Source organism: Ascaphus truei, chromosome 14, assembly GCF_040206685.1.
Source record: "Ascaphus truei isolate aAscTru1 chromosome 14, aAscTru1.hap1, whole genome shotgun sequence".
NCBI lineage: Eukaryota > Metazoa > Chordata > Amphibia > Anura > Ascaphidae > Ascaphus > Ascaphus truei.
The window spans coordinates 674,062-701,816 of record NC_134496.1 but is presented as its reverse complement, the minus strand read 5'-3'; positions in this window follow the sequence as shown (position 1 = coordinate 701,816).

Here is a 27,755-nt window from a genome sequence, read left to right as displayed (position 1 = left end):
CTACCAGTGCCATGCGCTACAGCAGGGAGACAGTCAGAGATCAGGGAGGTTAATGGGTGGCTAAGAAAGTGGTGCAGGAAGGAGGGGTTTGGGTTTTTAGAGTACTGGGACTTCTTTTCTGAGAGGTGCCATCTATATTCTATGGACGGATTGCACCTCAATGAAGAGGGATCTTCTGTTCTAGGGGAGAGAATGCTAAAAAGGTTGGAGAAGATTTTAAACTAGGATGGTGGGGGGAGGGGAATGAAACAGATAAGGAACTAAATGGAATAGATGAGGATACAAGGTGGTATGTAGGTAGGATGAAGGGAAGTGCAAGTTTGACAAGCAGTGAGACACCCATAGTAAATACAGCTAATACTAGAAAACTTCTAAAGACTAAACCAATTGGGAGCAGAAAGGAAGGAGCAGATAAGATAATAGTACAGGCTGAAAAAAAAACTTAAATGCATGCTTGCTAATGCAAGAAGCCTGACAGATAAAATGGGGGAGCTTGAATTAATAGCTGCAAGGGAGCAGAATGATATCATAGGCATTACTGAAATATGGTGGGATGAAACTCATGACTGGACAGTTAATTTAGAGGGTTATTCTCTTTTTCGGAAGGATCGAACAAATAGAAGGAGAGGTGGAGTATGTTTATATGTTAAACCAGATCTAAAACCTATTATAAGGGATGATGTCTATGAAGGGAATGATGAAAATGTAGAGACTTTGTGGATAGATATTAGCAGTGTAGGTAAAAGTATAAAGAAAATGTTTGGGGGGAAATGCTATAAACCACCAAATATCTGTAAGATTGAGGACGCTAAAATACTTTTGCAAATGGAGAAGGCATCAAAACTGGGTCATTTTTGCATAATGGGGGGATTTTAATTATCCAGACATAGACTGGGGCAATGAGGTTAGCGTTACAACAAAAGGAAACAGATTTTTTGGGGGTGCTTAAAGACAATTTTATGACCCAAATTATTGAGGAACAACCCAGGAGAGGGGCAGTTCTGGATTTGGTCATATCAAACAATGTAGAAGTAATAACAAATATTCAAGTCCTGGAACATTTGGGTAACAGTGATCATAACATGGTCTCATTTGAAATAAATGATCAAAAAACAGATTACTTGGGTTCAACAAAGACTTTAAACTTTAGAAAGGCAGATTTTAATGAACTGAGGTCTAATCTAGTAGTAATACAATGGGATGATGTTTTTGCAGGGAAAAAATGTAGAATATAAATGGCCAGTCTTTAAAACATTGTTAGAAAAGCACACTTATCAGTGTATACCCTTGGGTAATAAGTATAAAAGAAATAAGTCAAAACCAATGTGGCTAAATAAACAGGTAGGGGAGGAAATGGACAAGAAGAGGAAGGCGTTTAGATTCTTTAAGTCAGGAGGGACGTAGATATCATATCAGAATTATAAGGAATGTAACAAAAATTGCAAAAGGGCAATCAAATTAGCATAAATGGATAATGAAAATAGGATTGCAATAGAAAGTAAGGTCAACCCTAAAAAGTTCTTTAAGTACCTGAATAACAAAAAAATGAGAAAAGAAAATATAGGACCCTTTCAGTGTGAGATGGGTAGGCAGATTATTGGAGATAAGGAAAAAGCTGAGGTATTAAACAAATTCTTGGCCTCTGTGTTTACCAGGGAAGAATCAAGTTCAATAGTAGTGCCGCAGGAGGAAGCCACAACCTCCATATTAATGAACAATTTGTTAACTGAGGAAGAAGTTCATAAGCGACTTGAAAAAATTAAAGTAAATAAGGCTCTTGGCCCCGATGGCATACATCCAAGAGTTCTCAAGGAGTTAAGCTCAGTAATAACAAAACCATTATATTTAATATTCAAGGACTCCATTTCCAAAGGCTCAGTACCACAAGATTGGCGTAAAGCAGATGTGGTGCCTATTTTTAAAAAGGGAGCTAGATCACAACAGGGAAATTACAGACCTGTAAGCCTGATTCAATAGTAGGGAAACTACTTGAAGGTTAAATACAGGATAATATTCAGGAATACTGTCCCGGCCAGCTTTATTCTAAAGCTTGCCGGGTTAAATGCGGCCAAACCGCAGTGCTTGTCTCCGATTTGAATCGGAGTTTCCCGCGCGGCGGCCGCTTCAATAGATAAGCGCTAATGGCGCTTATTATTGAAAGCGCCCGAGGCGCGGGAAAACCGGTCGAAAACGGCCAAAGATAGCCGCGCACCGCCCGCGGGTTAAAAATACCCGCTGAGGCAGCCGCTTTAGATTAAAGCTGGCCACCACTGTACATAATGGAAAACAAAATTATTAGTAATAGTCAGCATGGATTTATGAAGGATAGATCTTGCCAAACTAACCTTATTTGTTTCTTTGAGGAGGTAAGTAGGAATTTAGACCAGGTAATGCAGTTGATGTGGTCTACTTAGATTTTGCAAAGGCTTTTTATACGGTTTCACACAAGAGGTTGGTGTACAAAATAAAGACAATTGGACTCAGTAATAATATATGCACCTGGATTGAAAACTGGTTAAAGGACAGACAACAGAGGGTTGTCATAAATGGAACTTTTTCAGGTTGGGCTAAAGCCGTGAGTGGAGTACCTCAGGGATCGGTACTGGGATTCCTGCTTTTTAACTTGTTTATTAATGACTTTGAGGTTGGGATCGAGAGCAAAGTCTCCATCTTTGCTGATGATACTAAATTGTGTAAGGTAATAGAATCAGAGCAGGATGTAATTTCTCTTCAGAAGGACTTGGAGAGACTGGAAACGTGGGCAGGTAAATGGCAGATGAGGTTTAATACAGATTAATGTAAGGTTATGCATTTGGGATGCATGAATAAAAAGGCGACTTACAAATTAAATGGAGATATATTGGGGGAATCCTTGATGGAGAAGGATTTAGGAGTGCTTGTAGACAGCATGCTTAGCAATAGTGTCCAATGTCATGCAGTAGCTGCAAAGGCAAACAAGATCTTATCGTGCATCAAACGGGCAATGGATGGAAGGGAAGTATACATAATTATGCCCCTAGCTAAATTAGATTTATTTACATTAGGAAAGAGGCATCTAAGAGGGGATATGATAACTATATACAAATATATTCAGGGACAATACAAGGAGCTTTCAAAAGAACTATTCATCCCACGGGCAGTACAAAGGACTCGGGGGCATCGCTTAAGGTTGGAGGAAAGGAAATTTCACCAGCAACAAAGGAAAGGGTTCTTTACTGTAAGGGCAGTTAAAATGTGGAATTCATTACCCATGGAGACTGTGATGGCAGATACAATAGATTTGTTCAAAAAAAGGTTGGACATCTTTTTAGATGGGAAAGGTATACAGGGATATACCAAATAAGTATACATGGGAAGGATGTTGATCCAGGGATTAATCCGATTGCCAATTCTTGGAGTCAGAAAGGAATTAATTTTTCCCCTTAATGGGGTTTTTTGTTTGCCTTCCTCTGGATCAATAAGTAAGTATAGATATAGGATAAAGTATCTGTTGTCTAAATTTAGCATAGGTTGAACTTGATGGACGTACGTCTTTTTTCAACCTCATCTACTATGTAACTATGTAACTATGTAAAGCATTGCCATGCATTGCTCTTCTAGCCTCTTCTCTTTGGCAGCCAAGTGGGTCGGTAGGGTAGTGTTAGCCCTATTAACCCCTTAGTATCGCTCATGCATGCCAAGTATTACCTATAAATATATTTATGAACTGGCTTACCTGTTATGAGACTTCTTATATACCCGTGGAGGGAGAGGGGGGCTCCTGGAAATATATGTTCTTTTCTTTACTATATTTTTTTAAAAAATGGAAAGACTACAAAATTCTAGATATATTTATAACCTTATTTAAATGAAAAAAATGTTTCTTTAGTGCTTATTTCTTCTTTCTTTTGTGTTTTCTAATTATAACCCTAATAGAGGAGAAGGGCTGGTACAGTAATATATAAAGTAGCTCCACACAGGGGCGTAGCTATAGCCCCGACAGCCCAGGATAAACTCAGGGGCCCACACTTTTGGAACGTCCGCTCTCCCCTCCCCCTTCCTCCCCCCTCCCCCCCTGTCAGTGGCCCATCGCTCTCTTCAGACAGGTGGGGGAGATGGTATGCTGCGGCAAGTCCCCAGCGTTAAACAGAAGATAAGCCGGCAAAGAAATCAGCAGTTGTTACACAGGCAGAACAGGACATCAGGGGAGGAGCACGCTCTAGCAGCAGACACCGGAAGTAAGAAAGACTTCTGGTTTCAGACCACTAGAGCATGCTCCTCCTCTGATGTCCTTCTTTGCCTGAGTAACAGCTGCTGATTCCCCTGCCGGCTTATCCTCTGTTTAACGCCGGACTACCCACGGATAGGCATGGGGAGGGAGGGAGGACAGAGGTGATGATGATTGTGGGGAGAGGGATGTGATGGTAGGGGAGAGAGAGAGGTGATGGTGGGGGTGGGAAGGGAGGTGATGATGGTGGGGGGAGGGAGAGGTATGATAATGGGGGGAGAGAGAAGGAGGGGAGGAGGGAGATGATGAGGAGGATGAGTTGGAGAGATGAAGAGGGGCTGAGGGGGAGAGATGAGGCGGGGAAGAGATGATGATTATGATGGGGAGGGGGAGAGATGATGAGGGATAATGATGAGGAGGTATGATGGGAGCGAGGATCAGGGAGAGGATGGGGAGATGGAGAAAAAAAATTGCAGTTAAAATTAATATTAATAGGGCCCTGAATTTTGTTTGCACATGTCTAGCTACGCCACTGGTGCCACAATATAATTGTCAGTTTGATACTGGGATAATATTAAAATAGGGGCGTGCTTCAGGGTTTCTAGAAATGTTTTATTTTTTACATTTTCATTTTAAATGAATTATTAGTTTTCATAAATATTTTAAAATAATGTCTCAATTAAAATAGTATTTTTTTTTGTTTAAATGAAGTTGCAAATAATTATTTTGTTAACTAAATAAATCCTTTTTGACATCAAAAACAACTCCATAAATTTTTCTTGTTTACAACATTAAACATTAACATGTTTCCAATATTTAATGGATTTGTTAGCAATAACAAAAATTCATTTTCCCAACAGTTGTTTTACTTTAATACTGTACATACAATACAGTACACGATGTACATAGAGGTCTTGCTTATTTCCAGTATGTACAGCAGTTATTTAGCACTGCAATGTTTCTAAGGAGTTCCATATTAATAATTCAATTGGTCAGATGTGTTACAAACGTTCACATAACCACTCACATCACATTTATAGCCATAACTGTAATATGTCTTGCTGTCTAGTTATGGGTTATAAATATGCTAGTCGAAATCATATATAGCCCATGTTTAAGGGAGCCCCCCTAAGGGCTCCCTATGATGTCAGTTTTGCATTGCCCAGGGAAAGGCAGGCAATTCTCAGCCTTGAGAAAGCACTACCAGGTACTACTGACTGGAAGAAGCAACAAGAGGCTGCTTTATCCTTTGTATAGCCGTTGTGTCCGTATGAGGACTAGCAATGCCCCTAGCGAGTCCACAAACTCCTACAGCAGCAGTGGGATCGCAGGGATTTCTTTTAGCTCTGATTCTAACAGTAATTGCTGTGTTGGCTGGGGAGGTAGTGGAATGAAAGGGGTGCTGTCTAAATACTGGAGCTTGGAGAGCCTTCAATGTACATCTGGTAAGGGAAATGCTTTTATTTATATAACGCGTAAATCCTCTGATCTTCAGAAGTACAGTAATAGCTACAGGATTGCATTTTATAGCCAGCGATCTCCCTTTTTTTAATGCTTGTACTGTATGATACAATATACTGGACACCTAACAAGCTCCTATTGTACCCCCAAAATAACCACAACATATATATAAGCATATGCGTGTCACAGAGGAGTGCTACTGAGCATGGCAATATATATTTAAAACCAGAGACAGCACATAAAACACAGACAAAGCTCAGTTTTATCACATCCAGTGAAAATCATACACGGTACAGTGCCTAAATATATATGTATAAATATCTATTAAGTAAATGGTCTTTTAGTTTGACATTTTTGGCCAAAATTGTTGTAAGCCCCTGAGCCAACGTTACGGCAGACCACAATTCAGGGGTCCCTAACGCTAATATAAATTCTTAATAACCTGTGTAATAACAGGAAGAATGATTTATAGTAAATCTGTCAATATTAGTTTCAAAGTTCTAAGTCTGATTGAAGCCTTTATTAACCTGTACATTACCAGGAAAAGCACTCTGTATTAGAGTTGTCACAACCATCCTGCAAGCAAACAAGTTCCCCTGTGTGGAAGATGCTATGGAGTGAGCCCTTAACCATTTAAATGTGGGAGGGGGTGAGCTTAAATTAAGTAGGAGGTTGCCACCCTCCAATCAGCCAGGACTAGCTGAAACACAATTGTAAAATATACTGGACACCTAACAAGCTCCTATTGAACCCCCAAAATAACCACAACATATATATAAGCATATGAGTGTCACAGAGGAGTGCTACTGAGCATGGCAATATATATTTTAAACCAGAGACAGCACATAAAACACAGACAAAGCTCAGTTTTAGCACATCCAGTGAAAATCATACACGGTACAGTGCCTAAATATATATGTATAAATATCTATTAAGTAAATGGTCTTTTAGTTTGACATTTTTGGCCAAAATTGTTGTAAGCCCCTGAGCCAACGTCACGGCAGACCACAGTTCAGGGGTCCCTAACGCTAATATAAATTCTTAATAACCTGTGTAATAACAGGAAGAATGATTTATAGTAAATCTGTCAATATTAGTTGCAAAGTTCTAAGTCTGATTGAAGCCTTTATTAACCTGTACATTACCAGGAAAAGCACTCTGTATTAGAGTTGTCGCAACCATCCTGCAAGCAAACAAGTTCCCCTGTGTGGAAGATGCTATGGAGTGAGCCCTTAACCATTTAAATGTGGGAGGGGGTAAGCTTAAATTAAGTAGGAGGTTGCCACCCTCCAATCAGCCAGGACTAGCTGAAACACAATTGTAAAATATACTGGACACCTAACAAGCTCCTATTGAACCCCCAAAATAACCACAACATATATATAAGCATATGAGTGTCACAGAGGAGTGCTACTGAGCATGGCAATATATATTTAAAACCAGAGACAGCACATAAAACACAGACAAAGCTCAGTTTTAGCACATCCAGTGAAAATCATACACGGTACAGTGCCTAAATATATATGTATAAATATCTATTAAGTAAATGGTCTTTTAGTTTGACATTTTAGGCCAAAATTGTTGTAAGCCCCTGAGCCAATGTCACGGCAGACCACAATTCAGGGGTCCCTAACGCTAATATAAATTCTTAATAACCTGTGTAATAACAGGAAGAATGATTTATAGTAAATCTGTCAATATTAGTTGCAAAGTTCTAAGTCTGATTGAAGCCTTTATTAACCTGTACATTACCAGGAAAAGCACTCTGTATTAGAGTTGTCGCAACCATCCTGCAAGCAAACAAGTTCCCCTGTGTGGAAGATGCTATGGAGTGAGCCCTTAACCATTTAAATGTGGGAGGGGGTAAGCTTAAATTAAGTAGGAGGTTGCCACCCTCCAATCAGCCAGGACTAGCTGAAACACAATTGTAAAATATACTGGACACCTAACAAGCTCCTATTGAACCCCCAAAATAACCACAACATATATATAAGCATATGAGTGTCACAGAGGAGTGCTACTGAGCATGGCAATATATATTTTAAACCAGAGACAGCACATAAAACACAGACAAAGCTCAGTTTTAGCACATCCAGTGAAAATCATACACGGTACAGTGCCTAAATATATATGTATAAATATCTATTAAGTAAATGGTCTTTTAGTTTGACATTTTTGGCCAAAATTGTTGTAAGCCCCTGAGCCAACGTCACGGCAGACCACAATTCAGGGGTCCCTAACGCTAATATAAATTCTTAATAACCTGTGCAATAACAGGAAGAATGATTTATAGTAAATCTGTCAATATTAGTTGCAAAGTTCTAAGTCTGATTGAAGCCTTTATTAACCTGTACATTACCAGGAAAAGCACTCTGTATTAGAGTTGTCGCAACCATCCTGCAAGCAAACAAGTTCCCCTGTGTGGAAGATGCTATGGAGTGAGCTCTTAACCATTTAAATGTGGGAGCGGGTAAGCTTAAATTAAGTAGGAGGTTGCCACCCTCCAATCAGCCAGGACTAGCTGAAACACAATTGTAAAATATACTGGACACCTAACAAGCTCCTATTGAACCCCCAAAATAACCACAACATATATATAAGCATATGAGTGTCACATATCATACTGTATGATACAAATGAAAGGTGAAATCGCTGTCATACTTTGCTTTGCAGGACCGAAACGCCCAACAGTTCTACAAGAATGTTGTGCTTGATTGTTAAGATTATATAGTAGCCGTATTAGCCCAACCAAATACTGAACTGTACCTGGAAGAAAATCAACACATGTTTTTGATTAAATCCTTAAACGTGTTAATGTAAAATGGTTTACGTCATTAAAAATGCATAACAGAGAAAACAGATGCATTGATACATGTCCTTATATATTTGCTTGAGTGTGGATGTCAGAGTTAAAACTGTTTAAAGCAAGAATGGCTGTTAAAGCTGCAGTTCATGTACAATATAACAATTGTATTGCTCAATTATAAAACAACACTTCTTATAACAAGGCATTTACAATTCAATTTATTTGGTGAGGGTAAAGCTGCAAGTCATAATAGAAAAAGTACACAGGCGGCACACTTTATTCGAGTACGGCTCATTCCGCAAGCCGGGATATGTCCCGGCTTGCGAGCCGCACTCCCTCAGCGTGCCGCACATCACCGATGCGCGGTCACGCGTCATCGGGTGCCTGTGCCGCCTGTACGCGTGCCCAGGGCTCCCCGAGGGAGCCCTGGTGTCGCGCGGATGTGAGGACGGCGGCGGGACGTTCCGGGGGACCCGGCGGACCCGGTGAGGAGAGGGGGAAGCCCCGATCGGCGGGCCTCTCCTCCGAGGCTTCGGCGCGCGCCCGGCACCCTCCGGCGCGCGCCAGGTTACTGCTGCGGCCGAGAACGAGCAAATGCTCGAATAAACTCGGCCGCAGCAGTATAGTGCTTTTTTAAAATAAAAGTATGAAGTATAAAGACACATTTCCATGTCTAAAAAGTATTTGATTTAAGAGTGGAGAATAGAATAGCATTATCCTCCCCCTTCTCTCCCCTCCCCCTAGTAATTACAGTTGCCTAGGTCATATTGGGTATTGATTTTCCTGTTGATTTTTACTGTAGATGGGAGGGTAGAAGAACCTGCTGCAGACAAAAATATATCTTATGTTTGAGAATTCAATGAAGATTGTTTTGCTACATTAAATTGTAATTTACTTAGCAAGAATAATTTGCATAAAGCTACAACTGTGTCGAGTTACCCAATATAAAGACAAGTTGTTATATTACATTTTAGGGTGTGTTTTTTAGAACCAGCTATTTTTAAAAGAAAGTTTTCAGTATCTTTCAGATGAATTTTTCATGGTTTCATGTTTATTTTTTATTTATTTATAAAAATATTTTACCAGGAAGTAATACATTGAGAGTTACCTCTCGTTTTCAAGTATGTCCTGGGCACAGAGTAAAACAAAATAATACATGGTTACATATACAGTTACATAAATGAACAAGGTATACATTATATACAAGACATTGCATGCACAGTTAAAGAAAATATATATTATGAGCGTATGAAACAGTTACAGACCAGATTAAAGTGTGAGACAGCCTTATATTTGAAAGAACTTAAGCTGGTGGTGGATATGAGAGTCTCTGGTAGGTTGTTCCAGTTTTGGGGTGCACGGAAGGAGAAGGAGGAACGTCCGGATACTTTGTTGAGTCTTGGGACCATGAATAGTCTTTTGGAGTCTGATCTCAGGTGATAGGTACTGCATGTGGTAGGGGTGAGGAGCTTGTTCAGGTAGCTGGGTAGCTTGCCCAGAAAGTATTTGAGGGTGAGACAGGAAAGGTGAACTTTGCGCCTAGACTCTAGTGATGACCAATCTAGTTCTTTGAGCATTTCGCAGTGATGTGTGTTGTAGTTGCATTGGAGAACAAAACGACAAATTGAATTGTAGAGGGTGTCAAGTTTGCTAAGGTGGGTTTGAGGAGCCGAGCCATATACTATGTCTCCATAGTCAATAATTGGCATTGGCATCTGCTGTGCAATACGCTTTCTGACCAGGAGACTTAGGGAGGATTTGTTCCTGTAAAGTACCCCTAGTTTGGCATAGGTCTTGGTTGTCAGGGTATCAATGTGCATCCCGAATGTTAAGTGGGAGTCAAACCATAAGCCCAGGTATTTAAAACTAGTGACAGGTGTTAGGGTGGTTTTAGCGTTGGTTCTAATCAGGAGCTCAGTCACTGGAAGCTTTACAAATTTAGTCTTGGTCCCAAATACCATTGTTACCGTCTTGTCAGTGTTTAAAAACAGTTTGTTTTGGGAAATCCAGTTTTCGAGTCTCAAAAAGTCAGACTGAAGTATGTGTTGAAGGTCAGAGAGGCTATGGCTGTGTGCATACATGATTGTATCATCTGCATACATGTGTATTGAGGCTCCCTTACAAGCTGTGGGAAGATCATTAATGAACACTGAGAAGAGTAGGGGCCCCAGAACAGAGCCTTGCGGGACACCACAGGTGATATCCAGGGGGTTTGAGTTAGAGCCTGAGATGGACACATGTTGGGATCTTCCTGATAGGTAGGACTGAAACCAGTTTAAAGCTTGTTTCCCTATTCCAGAGCTCTGGAGTTTGTTAAGCAGGATAACATGATCAACTGTGTCAAAAGCCTTTGCAAAATCTAGGAATACTGCACCAGTGTTACATTTGTGAATGGCATGAATGCTTCTTGGTGCCCCTGTAGTGTTGTCCATTAATTGAGAGATATGTATTACATTATCCCAGATGCAAATAGTGAAGTGGTAGCCAAATTGATAAATTCGTTCATATCCGTCACGTACGGGACACCTGTGAGCATGTGACCTGCATACAAGACAAGGGTTAATCCACAGCTATTAGGTTGGCACACTTTTTACCTTCGCAAAGGTCCATCAGATGAGTAACATCCCTGTGACGGTAAACAGGTAACTAGGCCATCAATAAAGGTATTATGCCCGGCTAGTTACTTCTGACCCATATTGGGTAGTTTAGAGTGTCAGCTCTTGGGCCCATGGTACATGCAATGTATGTGATTGTATTGCAATAAAGAATGTATGTGTGTTTTACCTTTCCAGGAGTGCTAACCAGTGGAGATTCAGAGGCTATGAGTTTCAGGGTGGACTTTGTAAAAGTGTTGTCGGATTGTGTCTAGCTAGCCGGGGATCAGAGTTGCTGGCCACCCGAAAAATGTATCTGGGAATCAGGTCAGATTCCCGGGGACATGTAGGCACAGATCTCCGGTCAAAATCCTCCATTGAAAACAGTTACACGACTCACCGCCAGGTTTCCCTGCTTCAGCACAGACCAGAAAGGTAAATGGGGGCATAGGGATATGTGTATCCTGGGTACAGTCAGGGGTGCCTAGGTTAATGGGAGTCCCCCAGTATATGCCCAGATCACCATAACCTGGTATAGAGGTTCTGGGGTGCTCCAACCTCTAAAAGGTTGTGAGGCTAAATATTTTATCTAAGTCCAGCTTCAGTGAGAATAGATGCAGATCTGTAACTTAACCTAAGCGTTATTTCAGTCAACTTTTTAACAAACTTCTTATAGGAAGGTCTAGGAGTGCTGAAAATGAACGTGTGCATCTTTTCAGTCAATCCTAAGGAAAGAGGGACTTAGAAGAAATTGGGAAATATTTTTATTAACATTGTTTTTAAAGGTATATGCTTATGCACTGTATATGAGCTGGGGAATTTCTAAGTTCCTGGTTCCGAGAGACCATGTGGCTACCAAACCTGGTGCCACTAAGTCTGCTCGGGTCCCGGACTTGAAAGTCTCAGAAATGCCAAGGTGTGAAGGCGGGCAGAGTACTGGAGTTAAACTCAAGTACCCATGTCCTGGCGTGAATAGAAGCCATCGGGCTGCTATTTGCCCAAGCCCAGACTCTGAGGCGCCTGATTCAGCTGTGGGTCCTGCATAGCAAGCGGTAGAGGTGTCAAGTTGGGGCATACCCTTGGTAGAATCCGAATCCGTGCTTTCCCGGCTTCAGGCTGGTAGAAATTTCCCACGCTCTGATAGGCTGTAGTATTTTGTGAATGGGACTGAAATACTATAAGAATCCCAGCAGCCAATCAGGTATTGTGATTCATCCAAGATTCAAGTGCCAAGACAGCAGCAGCAAATTTGAATTGACCAAAAGATGCTCGGAGAGAAATAGCAGCGAGCTGGCTTCAAAGATTTCTAGCTGAAATATTTTCTAAGTCCTGCCATTTTACGGTCGCAGCTGGGATTTCATGCCGATTTGAGTTCTAGGAGATTTGGGACTTACTCGCGGTCAACCTATTTCAAGGCTGCAGATCTTATCCAGCGGTGGCAGCTGGACCTTCATGCCGATTTGGGTTCCAGGACATTTCGGGCTAAGTCCCGGTCAACTTAAAGACTTTGTTCTACCTTTTGTGTCACCTAGGAAAGTCTAGTTTTTTCACCACAAAATACAGACGAAAAGACACACTTACTCGGGGTCTGGGGTCGAAACCTAGACACTCCAAGGTGCAGAGAACTCTAAATAAGAGTTTTACAGTGGTCTCCTGGTTTCCTGGTTCTATTCCTCTCCTGGTTCCCAAATCGGCGTGAAGTTCCAACACGCCACTGCTCCCTTCTCTTCTGAGGGCTTGGACTTTCTGGGCCGCGACTTAGTACCAAATTCTTAGAACTAAAATCGGCATGAAATCCCAACCACGACTGCTACGTTCAATTTTGAGAACTTGGTCTCAAAAAGCTGGACTTAGAATTTGGCCAGAATTTGGCCGGCAGGCTTTTCGGGCTTGAAATTGAAGCCGGTTGCTCTGCTATTTGCACAAAAGTAACTTTGAAAAACCTGTCTGAGGACCCGAATATGATTGGTGCATCAATCCTTATAGTAGTCTGAGTTTCATTCACAAAACCCAACAGCCAATCAGAGCGTGGGAACTTTCTCATGCAGCCAATCAGAGCCCAGCTGGTAGAAAAGCCGGGTTAGCGGGACATCTGAATGAGCCAAGGGACATGCACAAGTTTGCCACCTCCGTCCCTGGCTAGCTCAATGCCACCCACATTGACAGGCTCCTCCTCCAAGTCTGGCAGAGCAAATGGCAGCCTGAATGACTGCTATTGTTCCCCGGACATGGGTACTCAGCCTTTCCCCGCTGCCAATTTGCCCATCACACCTCTGGCATCCTCTGACTACTTTGAACTCCGATGTCCAGCAGACTTACTGGCACCAATGTGGTAGCCCTGGCAGTCTGTTTGGACATTGGTTCTGAAAGTCCCCAACACACAGTACATACAGTACCCTACAATGTATTAATAAAAAGATGCTCTAATACATTTCCTAAGTTTCTGTGTATGGGAAATAGAATAAAAAGTATGTACTTTTAGTACTATCAGCCTTATTCCCAATACACTATCTTTGGGGATTTATTCTGGACTCTGAGAGTTTCCCCACAACCTTACAGGTGCGCCGACGAGTATTCTAAAATTTGCCTTAAACTTGCCTTGGAAAATCTGGGGCTATCACCAACAAGATCCAGGTACATGCTGGGTATATGGGAAACATTTCAGTGACATTTCTGCAGAGACTAATGGCCCATTGGATTAACACAGCAGGGGTCCCTGGCAGTCCCATTCAGTTTTAATGGGACTGCCAGGGACCCCCGCTGTTAATCCGATGGGCCATTAGTCTGTTTGCAGAAATGTCACTGAAATGTTGTAGCATGTACCCAGCATGTACCTGGGTCTTGTTGGTGATTGCCCCAGATTTGTTTTAGAATACTCATCGGCACTACAGTATATATGGTTGGGGCACCCACAAACCTTACACTGGTTCTGGGTTACCAGGCACTAACTGGGATACCCCCATTAACCTAGGAATTCCGTAAGATACAGGGATACTTATACATCCCTGTGCCTCATTCACCTTTCTGGGCTATGCTGAAGCAGGGTACTCTAGCGGTGAGTCGCGCTTGGGTTTTCAAGGGGAGATCTTGCCGGGACAATGTGCCTACATGTATCCGAGAATCAGGCATGATTTCCGGGTACATTTTTAGGGGTACCGGCAACTCCGGACCCCAACTACCTATTCACTTTCTGACAACAATTCCTCTGCAATAGTTCAATAGTAGCGCCACAGGAGGAAGCCACAACCTCCATATTAATGACCAATTGGTTAACTGAGGAAGAAGTTCATAAGCGACTTGAAAAAATTAAAGTAAATAAGGCACCTGGCCCCGATGGCATACATCCAAGAGTTCTCAAGGAGTTAAGCTCAGTAATAGCAAAACCATTATATTTAATATTCAAGGACTCCATTTCCACAGGCTCAGTACCACAAGATTGGCGTAAAGCAGATGTGGTGCCTATATTTAAAAAGGGAGCTAGATCACACCCGGAGAATTACAGACCTGTAAGCCTGACTTCAATAGTAGGGAAACTACTTAAAGGTTTAATACGGGATAATATTCAGGAATACCTAATGGAAAACAAAATTATTAGTAATAGTCAGCATGGATTTATGAAGGATAGATCTTGCCAAACTAACCTTATTTGTTTCTTTGAGGAGGTAAGTAGGAATTTTGACCAGGGTAATGCAGTTGATGTGGTCTACTTAGATTTTGCAAAGGCTTTTGATACGGTTTCACACAAGAGGTTGGTGTACAAAATAAAGAAAATTGGACTCAGTAATAATATATGCACCTGGATTGAAAACTGGTTAAAGGACAGACAACAGAGGGTTGTCATAAATGGAACTTTTTCAGGTTGGGCTAAAGTCATGAGTGGAGTACCTCAAGGATCGGTACTGGGACCCCTGCTTTTTAATTTGTTTATTAATGACCCTGAGGTTGGGATCAAGAGCAAAGTCTCCATCTTAGCTGATGATACTAAATTGTGTAAGGTAATAGAATCAGAGCAGGATGTAATTTCTCTTCAAAAGGACTTGGAGAGACTGGAAACCTGGGCAGGTAAATGGCAAATGAGGTTTAATACAGGTAAATGTAAGGTTATGCATTTGGGATGCAAGAATAAAAAGGCGACTTACAAATTAAATGGAGATAAATTGGGGGAATCCTTGATGGAGAAGGATTTAGGAGTGCTTGTAGACAGCAGGCTTAGCAATAGTGCCCAATGTCATGCAGTAGCCGCAAAGGCAAACAAGATCTTATCTTGCATCAAACGGGCAATGGATGGAAGGGAAGTAAACATAATTATGCCCCATTACAAAGCATTAGTAAGACCATACCTTGAATATGGAGTACAATTTTGGGCACCAATCCTAAGAAAAGACATTATGGAACTAGAGAGAGTGCAGAGAAGAGCCACCAAATTAATAAAGGGGATGGACATTCTAACTTATGAGGAGAGGCTAGCTAAATTAGATTTATTTACATTAGAAAAGAGGCGTCTAAGAGGGGATATGATAACTATATACAAATATATTCAGGGACAATACAAGGAGCTTTCAAAAGAACTATTCATCCCACGGGCAGTACAAAGGACTCGGGGCCATCCCTTAAGGTTGGAGTAAAGGAAATGTCACCAGCAACAAAGGAAAGGTTTCTTACAGTAAGTGCAGTTAAAATGTGGAATTCATTACCCATGGAGACTGTGATGGCAGATACAATAGATTTGTTCAAAAAAAGGTTGGACATCTTTTTAGATGGGAAAGGTATACAGGGATATACCAAATAAGTATACATGGGAAGGATGTTGATCCGGGGATTAATCCGATTGCCAATTCTTGGAGTCAGGAAGGAATTAATTTGTCCCCTTAATGGGGTTTTTTGTTTGCCTTCCTCTGGATCAATAAGTAAGTGTAGATATAGAATAAAGTATCTGTTGTCTAAATTTAGTATAGGTTGAACTTGATGGACGTATGTCTTTTTTCAACCTCATCTACTATGTAACTATGTAAAAACACCCCTTGAAACTCATGCCCTAGCAATCCCTGCTCGCTGGCATACCCGGAAAGGGAATAACCCACAACACATTTTTATTACATGTCATACATTTGGATGTACAATGTTACTGGGTTCAAGAGCTAACCCTCTTGAACTAGTATACTCGGATCAACCAAAACTGGGCTTGATCTTTATTTGTGAGCCAGGTTACCCCATACCGTCACACCTATCATGCCCATATTATATGGGTATGATATACCACTGTGCCAATCAATGGGTACAGGGTAGGTATAGTAGGTCCAGGGTGGGTGGTTAGGCCTCATGGGTGAGTAGCGGTGGATGGAGGTTAACCCCTTAATTACTATAGCTGTTATTAATCGCTACAGTGATTAAGGGGTTAGGGGTCATTAGATTGTATTATTTATTGTATTCTTTCTGGCAACGGAGGACATGGTCCTGCAGTATGCTAATGAGGATGACCTTCATGATGCAGAGGTAAGTAGAACATTTTATTTACTTTATTTATGCTGACTGGCTAATGTTTGATTTTATAATGGGCCAATTAGCTATTATCCATATCTGGATAATAGTTATTTTGCCCATTATTGTATGTGTTGGGGGGGGAGGAGGTGTATTTAGTGCAATGAATTCCACATTAATTTTGTTTGCAACAGGATTGGTCCTGCAGGCCAGCGGGGACCCGTGGGGACCTCCTGAGGACCCCAGGACACCCAAGGGACCGACTTTTCCTGGCGGGAGGATTTTGAGAGGAAATCTCCATTCTAGAGCCTTGATAACCCCCAATAACCTGCTCAGGGCTACTAGAATTGCACGGATTTGAAAACCTGCCAATAAGTGGCTTCTCGACGCTCGTTTGGCGGGTTTTTTTTCTCGGGAAAAAAAATGTCGAAAAAGACTTTTACTGACTTTTACTAAAAAGCTTACTGAATAGCAGTAGGCCCTTTTGGCGAATAGGCCTTGATAAGTGGCTTATCGGGGCTAGTGCATAGGCCCCAGTATCTTTTAAGGAATGTATGCAAATGTTTGAGATCTTATTCAGCACATTATAATTACCTGAACTTCTCATTCAGATAAGCTCTCCTCCTACACATCAGCAGTCTTGTGCAAGGGTCAAGGAATGTTTTTTCTGTAATTATTTTTGTAGCTGCCTACATACCTCATATAAATATGGTATCTCTTGCATATGTAAGAGATAGACAGTGATTTAAAGTATTTATCTACACCTTAAAAAAGCAATCACAGCTTCTTATTCCTTTTTTTTTTTTTTTTTTTTTTAACTTGACTGTACTGGAGGTCCTTGGAGCTTTTTGGTGGTACATGATGTCTGGAGACCCCCTGATTCAGAGATATTTGTAGTTTTTCTGTACTGGTTTTGACACAAATGTACTAATATACAGGCGGACTAAAAACATGACTGCCAGGGTCACCAAAATTCGTCAGTGACCGCTATAGTGTTTCCCCAGCTTCACTGGTGGATACGAAGTCCACCTGGGCTTGCCACTCTGAGCCAGGTATTCCCAGGACGTCGGAACACCACCAATGTGCTTCAGAGGACTCCCAGTTAGGCAATGAGAAAGTTGTGAATAAAAAACACAAGTCTGAGAATATATTTTGCAAAATGACAAATAAGTTTATTGCTTTGTGCGGTGCACACGCAGAGGAGGGTTTCAAAATAAAACTCTCCCAACGACATGGTGGCATAAAGGCCTTATTTATACACAAAATACTAAACCCATGCCCCCTATACAAGGTTGCGTGTCGTCACTACGTAAACAAAATATGAACATGAACACATTGAGTTAATAACATTATGGGATGCCTAAATGAAATGATTCAGCAATATTCCTTATACAAGCCGTTGACCTTTTCTCTACATACAGAACTTCATGGGCCCCCACCCTCGGAATGAGAGACACAGGGCCTATAAGTCTCGTATTTTCATAACATTGGCACGTTGCTCAAGGTTTTTTCAGTTAGCTGCTTGGTTTATTATCACTTTAAAATTGAAAGCAAAACATCCCTTTCAAACCATTCATCTCATAACCCGTTCACTCAGACAAAACCTAAGGTGGATGCTGACTTAAAATGGTTGCTTAGATCCCAGTGCTGTTATGTCAGACCCCCCCTTACGTCATATTCTCACTTTGTCACTCCCTCCTTTTTTTATTCTTAAAACATAGCTTTTGAGAATTAAGATTATGATGATAGTCCAGGGATAACTCAGAGGACAAAGGCTTCACTGTCATAGTCTCATAAGGCGCTGCGGCCAATATGTCTTTTGGAGTTGAAAAACTGCTGTTTCTGGCATCTGTAAAGAGTGGCATCAGATTGGGGGAGGGGTCGCACACTTGTGGATCATACCTTTGCAACACGTGACACCCACATATATGACAACAAGTAACACCCCCAAACACACCAAAGCATTCAAAAATTTTGCTCCAAGTGATTTAAGCCATTCACCTAACCCCAGAGGGTCCCATTCCATCCCATCTTCCTTTCTAAGCCTCTTTTGAATCTTTTGTATTTCATCTAGTTCATGCTGCACATTGCTACACTGATCTGGAATAAAAACACAACATTGTTCCTCAATTAGGACACATACCCCTCCTTTTGAAGCTAAAACATAGTCTAAAGCAATTCTGTTTTGTAAGGCCATAAGCCTAATCTGAACCTGTCCTTGGTTTAATGATGAAATTAAAAACTGCAAAATTAAGGGTACATCCTTCCTGTAAATTGTTATCTAACTAAACATACATTTTTACTCAGATTTCATTGGTTGGTGGAGACACTTGACCCATAAATTGATTCTTGTTCCTAGTGTGTGAAACACCCTTTAAAGAGGTTCCCTTTAAAAATTGGAAAAATACAGAAATTATACACATAATACTAAAAACCTTATTTTATGCAAGCAACCTTTCTTTGGATATGCAGTTGCTAGATAAAGGAAATGGCATCTATATCTATCATCATATATTTTCAGAATCATCACAATATTCTATTACTGAGAATTGAGGGGGTTTGGTATCTGTGGAAGCGAAATGCATGATCCTCACCCCTGCACGCATTATATACATCATTCACTCAGAATAACAGAACAGACGATGTCTGCGATGGTCAACATGGCTGACTTATGATCCTTTCCTTGTGGCTGACACACGCCCCTGGGTGACCCCCTCCTTTCGGTGGTGGTGCAACACACTTCTGGATCAAAGTTTTGCTGTACATGAAACATACATAGAGAGTGACGAGTACTGCCAAAACACATACAAGAGCTTTCACAAGCCACGCTTCCAGGAAACCAATCCTCCCATCAAGGCTCAATTTTACATACACCTTAAATTTCTAACTTAACACACTCTAAAGAATAAAAATATTGAGTCTCTGAAAAAATGAAATGTTCTGATAAAACCGGGCCTTAGCCTGGTGTCTTATTTTCCTCGTTGGTTAACGGTTAGAGTTTTGACTCGGCAAGACGTTAATTTGCTGCGGCTGTGCTTTAGGTGACTTTGGTCTTTGGTGGAGCTGGAACATTTGGTGGAGCTGGAACGAGCTTTACGTACTTTGGATCCAGGGAACGAACTCTGCCACTTTAATTGCTATAGTGGTGGTTACTTTAGGCCTTTTCACCTGGGATGAAAAGCATGCTTGCGCAGGAAATATGTGACTATTAACCCCATCTCGAGTAGGTGCACTTTCAACTTTGCCTAGAGACTCAAAAAATGTATTAGTATCATACAACTTATTGTTTTATTACCAATAACATGGTCCTTAATTCGTTCCTTTGGACTGCTGATAGTCACAAGTCATCCCATATGTGTCTCATAGGGAGATAATTTATACCTAGGAATAAATTCTTGTATCAATGTGTTTATTCCTGTCTTAGCATCCGCATATAGACAGAGGTATTCCCTATTAATGTTCTTAATTCGTTCCTCAAATTAACCTAAGTAGCCAATGTGAACCTGACTTTGATACAATCTAAGTTCCTGAAACTTTGGGGCCTCATCCCTTGCCTAACCACTTGCTTCCATAATTAATTCTATCCTGTCTGCAGGCCATATCCCTAAGACCTGGGAAACTGCCAGAGTTTGTCCCAATCTTCAAAAGTGGGGACAAAAAACCACTGTCTCAAACTACAGGCCAATCCCTCTTCTCCCAATACTATCCACAGTCATGGAAAAAATATTCCCTCCCAATTAAGCAATTATTTTACCCATACAAAGTTCCCTAGCCAATTCCTATCTGGCTTTTACCCCAAACACTCCACTGTAACTATTCTGCTAAAAAAATTGAAATGCCTTGTATATAATGCATACCTTATTCACTTATGTAACTGCTATTGCAACTAGTGGGAACACAGAACAGGTAGGCTCTAACTAGATGTACAATAAACACAATAAAAAACCTTGCAAGAGTATGTGAGCCTCTTTGAAGGGGCTGCCTAAAATACTAAAACTGACCCCCTGGTCAGAATGGTAAAAGGGAAAAGAAGTGCGTATTATAAGGCGCCAAACGGTAAAGGATATATCACACCAGTTGAAGGACCAGGATAAGGCTCCGGACAGATGGGTTGTGCTTGAAAGAAATAAAAACAAAAGCACAAAACATAGCGTAATAATGTATAAGAAAGGGACAAACAACATATACTACACACACCATACAAGACTAGAGACTAACAGCCATGGGCGTCCGCAGGGGGGGGCAAGGGGGGGCGCTTGCCCCCCCCTGGATCCTGGGCGGGGAACAGAGGGAACAGAGGGCACTGGCGTGACAGGATTTTGCGCGCTCTTCTGCAACAAAAAAAAAAACCTCCCTTGTCTCCTGATTGGCTGGCGCGTGTTGGCACGCTGCCAGGATTATTATTTTTTTGTCCCTCGCAAGCTCTATCTCAGCGGTGCGCAAAACTGGGGGGCGCCAAATTATTTAGGGGGGGCGCAGCCTGTGCGGCGAAACCTGGGGGCAGAGCAGGGGCAGAGCAGAAGATCCGTGCTGTGTTTCCCTGTGCTTGGAGAGGGGGCGGGGCGTCCCTCTGCACACAGACACAAGCCCTTCTCTTCCTAGCTTTACTTGAGTGGGGAGCCGAGTAAGCAGTACAGGTGTGTGTGTGTGTGTGTGTGTCTGTCTGTCTGTCTGTCTGTCTGTGTCTGTGTGTGTGTATATATATGTATAGTGATGTCACTGTGTGTGTGTGTGTGTATATATATGTATAGTGATGTCACTGTGTGTGTGTGTGTGTGTGTGTGTGTGTGTGTGTGTGTGTGTGTGTGTGTGTGTGTGTGTGTGTGTGTGTGTATATATATATGTATAGTGATGTCACTGTGTGTGTATATATATGTATAGTGATGTCACTGTGTGTGTGTGTGTGTATATGTATAGTGATGTGTGTGTGTGTGTGTGTGTGTGTGTGTGTGTATATATATGTATAGTGATGTGTGTGTGTGTGTATATATATATGTATAATGATGTGTGTGTGTGTGTGTGTATATATATGTGTAGTGATGTGTGTGTGTGTTGTGACAGAAACCAGGGGATGGTAATAAATTCCGTATATAGGGCTCCCAGGATACTAGACAGTTTCTATCCTGTTTGGCCTGGGAGTGCAGCCTTATAATACATACACTCCATCCCACAGTTTGGCAAGCGCTGGAACTGAGGGATGAGAGATCCAGACCAGAGTTTGTCTGCTGCCTGATTTCTGTCACCTGTCATGCTAATTAGGAATCAGGTATGAAAGACTGATTTCCTGTTTGCTCTGGTCTCCCCACAAGAGCCAGGAGGCTGGAAGGCTGCTGAACTACAGAGGGGAGAAGCCTCTTCCCCAAACAGGTTCAATCTTTCTGTTCATTTGTGTAAGACTGCAAAAGTACCGTGTTTTGATGTTGGAAGTGGAAAAGCCACGTCCAACCCTGAGTCAGGGATATCTAAGTTAAGTTATCGCTCAGGTGAGCAGCTTTTGTTTTGATCTGTTTTCTGTTGTATGCACTGTGGCAGTCTCAGTGCCTGGGACTGAATAAACCAGGCATAGCCTGTTTAAAGGAACAGTACGTGACGCCTCATCATTTAACCTACCCTAAAAGACTGTGTTCTAAACAGTCCCGGACAAACGACGGAGTCCCGGAGTAAGCCGTTTGTCACATATGGTGGAGAATGCGGGCAGAGCACTAGGGGGTCTGCGGGTTGAAGAACTTTGAAAGAAAAAAAAAAAAAGTTTTTTTCATCCTCTGCAAACAAGATGGAAGACGTGGTGGGTGCGCTGGTACGCAATGTCGCTGCCCAGAAAGACGCGAATGAAACCCAGCAACAGCTGTTAATAGCCCAGCAAGAAACTAATGCAAACCAGCAGCAGACGAATGCAGCCCAGCAACAGCTGCTAATAGCCCAGCAAGAGATTAATGCAAACCAGCAACAGGCGAATGCAAACCAGCAACAGGCGAATGCAAACCAGCAACAGACGAATGAAGCCCTGCAAAACGCGATTGCAAACCAGCAAGAGACAAACCGCTTGCTGAGAGAGGAGCAACAGCGGTTCGCTCAGGGCTTACAGCAGGAACTCGAGATCCTGAGGGGGACTATCAGTAACCTTCCACTGGCAGCGGCAGCCCCAGTTCCGAAAATGACCAGGGCAAGCCACTACCTTCAGAAGATGGGACCCTCGGATGATGTGGAAGCCTATCTTCTCACGTTTGAACGCACGGCACAGAGAGAGGGATGGCCAGAAGCTGAGTGGGCTGGTCTAATCGCACCCTTCCTAAGCGGCGAACCCCAGAAGGCTTACTTTGATCTAGAGCCAGCCGAAGCTAACGTCTATGCAAAATTGAAGTTCGAGATCCTCGCCCGCCTCGGCGTAACCACGGCTGTTCGCGCCCAAAGGTTTCACGCATGGTCCTTCACGATGGATAAAGCCACCCGAAGCCAGATGTATGACCTCATCCACCTCGCCCGGAAGTGGCTACAACCCGAGATCAACTCAGCCAGCCACATCGTGGAACGGTTGGTCATGGACCAGTTCTTGAGGAAACTTCCCTCTGCCTTACGCCGTTGGGTCAGTCGGAGTGACCCCCACAATGCGGATGAGCTTGTGGCCCTCGTAGAAAGGTACAATGCAGCAGAAGAGCACCCGCAACCCACAGTCGTGGAGCAACCCCACTACCCGAGGTTCCAGGACTCTTCCAGAGACGGTAAAAGGGTACCGGGGTTAAGGGGCGCTGAAGAGCGGCGACCACCTTCACGCAGCACCAGCAACAGTGGTTCGCACACTAAGGGCAATAGCCAACATGGGGAGCCGGGAAAAGGCTCTAAGTGGGACACAGACTATGTACCTAAATGTGTAAATTGTCATGAGAGGGGCCACACAGCAAAAATCTGCCCACTAAATGATGAGCCCATGCAATGCAACAGCGTGGAACCTTATTCGCTGTTGTCCCAATGTATGGGCCCTAGCCCAGAGGACCCCTTGAATAACCATCTGTGGGCATTTGTAAAGGTTAATGGTAAGAGGGTTCGGGCACTTCTTGACTCTGGGAGCATGGTCACACTAGTGTCCGAATACCTCTTGCCCATTAAGAAGAAACAGGGAAACAGTTCACAAAGAGTGGCAATTTGTTGTATACATGGGGATAATCATGAATATTCCACTGTTGATGTTTTTTTTGAAACAGAGTTTGGTTCTTTAGATTTCAAGGTGGGTATTGTACCCAAACTGGCACATGATGTGTTAATAGGGACCGACTTTCCCCATTTTCTAAAAATGTGGTCCCCCGCTCAGAATAGCGCCCAGAGTTCAATAGCGGACCATAACGAAGTATTAGAAGAAACAAATCCTTTCCCTTTTTCAGAAATGGAGGTTGACGAGGGCCCAAATAAGAAGGGGGAAAAGGAGGAGTGCTGTAAAATTCCCTTCCCCATCACTACTTTGGTAGGGAATACCCCAAATCAAGATGTTGAGCAGACACTTACCACCCCAGAACCGGATAAGACCCTCGCTGACCTAGAGGTCAGTCCTGGGAGTTTTAAGAAGGCCCAGTGGGAAGACCCCACATTAGCGGTAGCAAGGGGAAATATACGGGACCAGAATAGTACTCCTGGCCAACCAGATAGGTCACTTGCTTACCCCTACTTCGAGGTAGAGAACGACCTAGTATATCGGGTTGATAAAAGGAAATCAGTTACAACTAAACAATTGTTGGTACCACGGACATTCCGTAACGTAGTATTACACCTCGCACATAGTCATCCATTGGGGGGACACCTAGGGGTGGAAAAGACAAAAGAAAAGGTTCTCCGAAGCTTCTATTGGCCTGGGGTTCTGGCCGAAATTACGAATTATTGTTCCTCATGCCCAGAATGTCAGATCACCGCCCCGTTCAAGGCGTACCGCAGCCCATTGGTACCCCTTCCCATAATAGAGGTACCATTTGACCGGATTGCTATGGATCTAGTAGGACCCCTAATAAAGTCTGCTAGGGGACATCAGCATATATTGGTAATATTAGATTATGCCACCCGATATCCGGAGGCAGTTCCCCTACGTAGCACCTCAGCTAAAAACATAGCAAAAGAGTTAGTAGTTCTGTTTTCCCGGGTCGGGATTCCTAAAGAGATTCTATCTGACCAGGGAACACCATTTATGTCCCAAGTAACAAAAGAGCTATGTAAACTCCTAAAAATCAAGCATCTCAGAACCTCAGTCTATCATCCACAAACAGATGGTTTAGTGGAAAGGTTCAATAAAACCTTAAAGAGCATGTTACGGCGGGCGGTTGATAAAGATGGGAAAAACTGGGATTGTTTGTTACCGTACCTGTTATTTGCCATTAGGGAAGTTCCCCAATCATCCACAGGCTTCTCCCCGTTTGAACTATTGTATGGCCGACACCCAAGGGGCTTACTGGATATAGCCAAAGAGACTTGGGAACACGAGGTTACCCCTTACAGAAGTGTAATAGAGCATGTTGCCCAGATGCAGGACCGCATTGCTGCAGTCCTACCCATAGTGAGGGAACACATGGAGAAAGCTCAAGAAGCACAGAGGAATACGTATAATAAGGGTGCTAGGGTCAGAATTTTTTTTCCAGGTGATAGGGTACTAGTTCTGGTTCCCACCGTGGAGAGTAAATTCCTTGCTAAATGGCATGGGCCATATGAGGTCTTGGAAAGAGTGGGAGAAGTAAATTATAAGGTAAGACAGCCAGGTAGGAGGAAACCTGAGCAAATTTACCATATAAACCTACTCAAGCCCTGGAAAGATAGAGAAGTCTTGTTAACCCTAGTACCCCCAGGTCCGTCAGAGAATCAAGAAACTGACCCAGAGGTTAGCATAGCTGAAACCCTGTCTGTTCATCAGAAACGAGAGGTTCAGAATTTAGTGAGAAGAAACAAAGAAATCTTCTCTATACGGCCAGGTAGAACTAGCGTAATTGAACATGACCTAGTCTCTGAACCAGGGGTCCGAGTTAACCTTAAACCGTACCGAATCCCAGAGGCCAAAAGAAAGGCTATAAGTTTAGAGGTTAAAAAAATGCTAAAACTAGGTGTAATTGAGGAATCCCAAAGTGGGTGGAACAGCCCTATAGTCTTAGTCCCAAAGCCAGATGGTACAACAAGGTTTTGTAATGACTACCGGAAACTAAACGCGGTGTCAAAATTTGATACTTATCCTATGCCCAGGGTAGATGAACTTGTAGAGAGACTGGGCAAAGCCCGATATCTCACAACCCTACACCTAACAAAAGGGTACTGGCAGGTTCCCCTCACAGAAAGGGCAAAAGAAAAGACAGCCTTCTCAACCCCAGACGGCCTCTTTCAGTATAAGGTGTTGCCTTTTGGCTTACATGGAGCTCCCGCCACATTCCAAAGAATGATGGATAAAATTTTAAAACCACATGCTCGGTATGCTGCCGCCTACCTGGATGATGTGGTAATCCATAGTGAAGATTGGCAATCCCACCTTCCAAAGGTCCAAGCTGTGCTTGACGCAGTCCGGTCTGCTGGACTAACTGCTAACCCCGCTAAATGCACTATTGGTCTGGAGGAGGCCAAGTATCTGGGATATTCTATTGGCAGAGGTTTACTCAAACCCCAAACACTCAAAGTGGAGGCGATACAAAATTGGCCAAGACCAGTTACAAAAAAACAAGTAAGGACTTTTTGGGGGTTAATTGGGTACTATAGAAGGTTTATTCCCAATTTTGCAACTAAGGCAACCCCACTAACTGACCTCACAAAAGCAAGAGGACCGCTAATGGTAAAGTGGTCCCCCGAAACCGAACAGGCCTTTTATAGCCTGAAAGAAGCTCTCTGTGCCCAACCAGTGTTGGTCACACCTGACTTCTCCAAAGAGTTCGTAGTCCAAACCGACGCATCTGAGGTTGGGCTGGGGGCGGTACTCTCCCAGGAGTCTCAAGGTGAGGAGCACCCCATCCTTTATTTAAGTAGGAAACTAAATCCCCAGGAGAAAAATTACTCCATAGTAGAGAAAGAGTGTCTCGCAATAAAGTGGGCTGTAGAGACGCTCAAATACTACCTGTTGGGGAGAAAATTCCGGTTGGTCACAGATCATGCACCCCTTACCTGGATGTGTCAAAACAGGGAAAAGAATGCTAGAGTGACCAGGTGGTTCCTAAGCCTACAACCCTTTAAATTTTCTGTGGAACACAGGTCAGGGCACAAACATGGCAATGCTGACGGGTTGTCAAGGATGCACTCCCTAATATCCATGGTCGCTCATCCCTCGAGGTCTGAGCTGGGGGGGAGGATATGTGACAGAAACCAGGGGATGGTAATAAATTCCGTATATAGGGCTCCCAGGATACTAGACAGTTTCTATCCTGTTTGGCCTGGGAGTGCAGCCTTATAATACATACACTCCATCCCACAGTTTGGCAAGCGCTGGAACTGAGGGATGAGAGATCCAGACCAGAGTTTGTCTGCTGCCTGATTTCTGTCACCTGTCATGCTAATTAGGAATCAGGTATGAAAGACTGATTTCCTGTTTGCTCTGGTCTCCCCACAAGAGCCAGGAGGCTGGAAGGCTGCTGAACTACAGAGGGGAGAAGCCTCTTCCCCAAACAGGTTCAATCTTTCTGTTCATTTGTGTAAGACTGCAAAAGTACCGTGTTTTGATGTTGGAAGTGGAAAAGCCACGTCCAACCCTGAGTCAGGGATATCTAAGTTAAGTTATCGCTCAGGTGAGCAGCTTTTGTTTTGATCTGTTTTCTGTTGTATGCACTGTGGCAGTCTCAGTGCCTGGGACTGAATAAACCAGGCATAGCCTGTTTAAAGGAACAGTACGTGACGCCTCATCATTTAACCTACCCTAAAAGACCGTGTTCTAAACAGTCCCGGACAAACGACGGAGTCCCGGAGTAAGCCGTTTGTCACAGTGTATATGTATAGTGATGTGTGTGTGTGTGTATATATATATATATATATATATATATATATATATATATATATATATAAAATGTGTAGTGATGTGTGTGTTTTGTGATTGAATGTGTGCTGTGATTGTGTGTGGTGTGGGGGGTGTTGTTTGTGTTGTGATTGATTGTGTGCTTGGCGAGACAAACAAAATTGACATTGAAGCATGCTCAGCAGCAGTCAATGCGCACAACCCCACACCCACACACAAACACAGAAATAGCCCTGATCCATACCCCTCACTCGTGCT